Below are 5310 nucleotides of genomic sequence, written 5' to 3'. Positions count from 1 at the left end.
CCTGTGTAGCGCATGCGCGAAATCAAAACCAGCTAAACTCGAAAACAACCTTGTCGGCACGGAAAACATCAAAGGAGAAATTCGAATTTTTGAAATATTCAAATACCAAACATTCGACCATGATCCAGGCTATCCTCAAATGTATTAATTTCGGTAATAGGAGACAGATTCTCTAAGCCACGACCAATTGTGTATGTTTTCAAGCCCATAAATGTGGATTTTTCACTAATTTTCATTTTCATTTCAAAATGGCGTCCATCAGTTGACCTAAATCAAAATTCTAAACCGATAGATTTTTAGGCTTTCCTTCAAGCATTCAGAAAATGTAACTCTTATGTCTTTAAGTAAAATATTGCAAAAGCCGTATGGACTTTTCACATTTTGAGATGGTGGCACTTCCGGTTTGCTCGACAAACTCCATATTTTGTGTACTCATCAGTACTGTCTTAGCTAGTACAGAAAAAAATTTTCAAGGCAATTTGACCTATATTTCGTCGATTTTTTTGAAAACTTTGATCCTTAATTTCACCAAGGGGAGATAATTTAGAAAATTTCCGAGGACATCACTGAAGTCGCATTGGCAAGATCTACTAACGTTCTAAATTTCACGAAAATCGCACAACTATTAAAGAAGTTGTCAAATTGGTAATAACTTCCGGTTCGAAATGACAGCGACGAATTTTCGAAATGCCAAAATCCGAAATTGCAGATTTGAAGTAAATGTTTCAAGATACTCAAAGAAAAAAGAATTAGTAAAATAGGTCAAATAGTCACAGAGTTACAGCATTGTAGGTCATATGCATTCCTTCGTAAAATTCGGTGATTTCGGATTCGTAAAACGTTTTGAAAATATATTTAATCAACAGCCACCACCCATTTTTGGGGGGATAGGTAAAAGTTTCAGAACGATCCTATGGTTAGATTCTGAGAAATCCGATTTGTGGACAAAACACAAAAAAAAAATAACAACTAGATCTGCTAAGCAGATATTAAAGCTTTCATATTCACAGTCACTGTCACATGTCATAGAAATAATATGAACAGAAAAAAAAAATCATTATAATGAGTAAAAATTTGGTGAAGTTAATTCGATTTTTCACTGGTAAATAATTAAATAGACAAGTGGCATAACTTGACCCGCATCCCATCAGCTATCCTGAAAAATGCTGGAAAAATTAAACAAGTAAATTGTGTTTAGTACTGGGTTAATTAAGACAGGCATATGCCTTTGCTATACAGGATGACATGAGGGAAATTTAGCTTGGGAGGTGTAGGCCTGCAGCCAAAATTTCTAGCTAGCTTAGAAACACAACTCCGCTACACGGTCTTCCATAAAAGAAAAACTATACATTTTTGGAAAGCTTTTGATGCCAGGAAGACAAAATCTGGGAGTTCCAAGCAAAATGTTTGCAATTTATTGATTTAGGGCCAGATGAAATTCGTCAAAATTGTCAAATAAATGCTATTTGTGTACTAACAATTCTGAAGTTGACATAAAATTAAATAGTTGGTAAAACACCTCATGCCTTCATCCTTGGCAATGAACAGTTTATTGGACAGATTTTGATGTAAATAAAAATGCTCAAAACACAAATGTCATGGGTGAATAAAGAATTGTGGAAATCCATTAACGGTAAAAAAGAATTATCTCCCTTTCTGTCAAATGCCTGTAATTGATAGACTATCAGGTCTTGTATGAATCATAAGACCAGGTGTGGGCAAACAAGCCCAATAATTATTTTGTTTGTTGGATCTCAAGGGCCTGTTAGGGTTGGTTGTTGGATGTTTGCTCAGAAATTATCGCTTGTATGGAACATGCTAGAGTCGATTTGTAGCATATTCTAGCCAGGGGATATGTTTGACAGTAGTTGAGTGATATGCTTTTGAAATAATGGAGATCAGTAGCACTTTATAAGCATTGAACCACATGATTTTTTTCCACTAAGATAAACATTCTAAACCCACATACATGTTCCCTTTCAATTAGCCACTACAGTATTTTTACAACTGTACATGTAGCTGTGAACTACTATTTCGGATATGATTAATGGTCAAATTACAAACATACATGTAGATATAAGTTAAAAAAAATAATTGTGTATCTGGGCTGGAATGAAGGGAAAGGTTAGAAAACAGGATGAACAGTTGTGAAATTATTTATTAAAGTGAAACAATCATTGAAAATCAAAATTAAACAGTTACTCTGCACATCAAATGTCATCAAAGTTAATCTTCATTATCATCATTACTGTCACTAAATGTATTAACATCAAATTCGGTCTCTTTAACAGTTTTTTTTTCATTTTCACATTGACTACACATGCACAGGTCTGTACAAGAAAGGGGGGTTGGGATGGCCTAGAGTGCCGCGCTTCGACCTCTAGCTGGTCGGTCACCTCTGGCTTGTGGCTGTGGCTTTGATCCCAGGTGTGAGCGTATGTGGCATGGAGATAGAGGCGTCTTCTCAACCTCGTGGGTTTCCTCCGGGCACTCCGGTTTCCTCTCACTGCTAAAGACCCATACGCGCAAGCGAATTATTGAAATAAAATTGAAACCGTATGTTAGTCCCAAAATGACCTAGTTTGTGTTGAGTGGACGTTAAACCCCATTCTCTCTCTCTCTCTCTCTCTCTCTCTCTCTCTCAGTACAAGACAACTTTGCTGGCCATTTATGATTCTTTCTCTTATGACATCTTCACAGAATATATTGTATGTGGTTTAATATTCGACGGAGGGCTAGTCATCTTTGCTGAAAAATATAAATAAACATATACATGTACACAATTAAAACAAAATTCTGGAGCTTGGTTTACTCTCATTAATTTCGTACAACAGAGGAAAAAGACACTTACACAGGGGTTAACATCTTATTTTCATGCAGAAACCAGCTAATGAAGACAGGAAGGCATTAGCAGTACAAGGAGAGATAGAGAGGAGAATTGCGGTTTAACGTCCACTGGACAAAAACATAGTAATTTCAGGACTCACCCATGGTTCAGTTTTATTTGAATAATACCAGTGGCAAGAAGGCGGAGAATACAAATAAAAAAAACATCACAAATATTTACCTTTCTGATAACTGTCTAAGAAATTCAGTACATGTATATTGCCTATAACATTTTTGGTGATATCTGACCTCAATGGCCACACAATCTTGCCCTCTGATATGCCTTAAAATATCTTCATCCTCTTTCAATTCAGCAGCTTTCAACAGTTGGCCTACAAACAAATTTGCAAACAAATTATACACCATATAGCGTTGACTGTTGTTTGTGCTCAAGGGTGGGGGAGGGAATGTCACTTTGAGGCCTACATGTACATGTACCTGGCTGGTCAACTCTGGCATGCGGTTTAGTTCAGATCCTTTGTGTGAGCGAAAATGGTCTAGAGACAGATCGTCTTAGCAAGGCACCTACAAGTGGGCCAAGAAAATAAAAAACAAGTTAACTTCTCTATGTTTCATCCCTTGTGCAAGCAAATGTGCAACACTTTAACCAATGACTGTGCCAAATCAACAAATGGGGTAAAGGGCTTTACTGGCTAGCTTCATAACAATTTTACAGTGATTGCAGTAGCACTTCTGATTCCATTTACAACAAAAACAACAACACAATAATTAAAAACTGTAGGATGAATATATTTAATATTTATTAGTAATAATTATAAATTTAGTAAGTAACATAATATTAACATTAGGCCTACCTGAGCCTGTTTGGGTCTGAGTCTGTGTTAATACATCCTTCTTCCTATTTTCTCCAACAGTGACAAATCTGTCACGTTTTTTACATATAATACACACAACAGGCAGCACCGATTTACTCTTTCTTTTTGCTTCAGGAGCGTAATTTGTTTGGAGAGCTAGGTCCCAGATCGTCTACACTCCCGCTATTCCCTGGTTGGATTGTAGCCGGGGATTTTAATTTTTCTTTATCTATACGATTACGGGCAGACCCAATTCGGAATTTGTCTGTAAAAGGCCTGTAGCATGTTGGGTGAAATCCAGTATCTTTTGGCGCGTCGATAAATTCCTTGTTTGATTATATCACCCGAAGTTGCCTGTTCAGCTATCCATTTCGCTCGCCCATCAAGTTTTAGCCATTCATGGGCACATTCACGGAATTTATCCCAGCGAGATTTTGTAAATAATTGTTCTCGTTCCTTTCTAAATCCTTGGTAATGAATAATACAGCGTAAATTTGATTTACGTTACGACAAAGTCTAACACTGTAAGTACCAAATAGTCATACGAGATATGTGCATCTCATCAAATTCAGCTTATACCATACCCACAATAATGTTACGGAGTCAGTGAGTTCAAGTTAGACAATACGCTGACCTTCCACTGACCATGCTTATAATATAAAATCTGTCAATGACAGCTGATTCATTGTTTAGTTTTTTATATGATATATTTAATATCAATAATATATGTATATGCATGCTTTATTTTACTTTACACGACCTCTAAAAATGCCCCAAATCGTAAAAATACGACTTTTTGGATTTCGATCTCCTTTTTTCGGCTACCCCGGACATTTTCAAAAAATGATACAATGATTTCACACAACAGGCCAGCTATTAGCCTCTCGATTGACAAGAGTTTCATCGCCCTCCATTCATTATAACCAATGTCATCGTGCCCTAAAGAATCAACAAATCAGCTTGCTTATCTCTGCTTACCCTAGGTAAAAAATGCTCATCTTTGAACTCAATCATGACATTGACCTAGTGAACGCCTACACCAAGTTTGAACATTCTAGCTTAATTAGAAGGAGAGTTCTTGTGTTCCAAAGTCCCGGCCCTTCAAATTGCTTCTATTTTTCATTTTCAATTCAAAATGGTGACCATCACGTGACCGAAATCAAAATTCTGATCCGATAGATTTTTAGTCATTCCTTCCAGGATTCCGAAAATATGACGCCCGAGTCTGTAAGTAAAATAGCAAAAAAGCCTTTTTGATTTTTCACGTTTAAAGATGGTGGCACTTCCGGTTCGATCGACAAACTCCATATTTTGTGTACGAATCAGTAATTACTTGTCTAGTATCGAATTTTTTTTTTAGGTCATTCTGACCTATATTTCGACGATTTTTTTGAAAACTTTGATCCTTAATTTCACCAAGGGGAGATAATTTAGAAAATTTCCAAGGACATCATTGAAGTCGCATTGGCAAGATCTACTAACATTCTAAATTTCACGAAAATCGCACAACTATTAAAGAAGTTGTCAAATTGGTAATAACTTCCGGTTCGAAATGACAGCGACGAATTTTCGAAATGCCAAAATCCGAAATTGCAGATTTGAAGTAAAT

At 36.4% G+C, this 5310-nt stretch overlaps 1 long non-coding RNA gene across 1 annotated transcript; it reads right to left on the bottom strand.

Annotated features, from left to right (window-relative positions):
- Positions 1 to 2055: 2055 nt before the first annotated feature.
- On the bottom strand, positions 2056 to 4277 carry LOC130012470 (uncharacterized). The gene is made up of 3 exons (XR_008787904.1): positions 3702 to 4277; positions 3068 to 3218; positions 2056 to 2748 (listed from the first exon to the last, which is right to left on the bottom strand). It is a non-coding gene; the product is annotated as an uncharacterized LOC130012470 (long non-coding RNA).
- Between the last annotated feature and the right edge of the window lie 1033 nt (positions 4278 to 5310).

Source organism: Patella vulgata, chromosome 4, assembly GCF_932274485.2.
Source record: "Patella vulgata chromosome 4, xgPatVulg1.2, whole genome shotgun sequence".
In the NCBI taxonomy this organism is placed as follows: Eukaryota; Metazoa; Mollusca; class Gastropoda; family Patellidae; genus Patella; species Patella vulgata.
The sequence above is the reverse complement of the archived record's forward strand: the minus strand, read 5'-3'. Positions and strand labels throughout refer to the sequence as shown.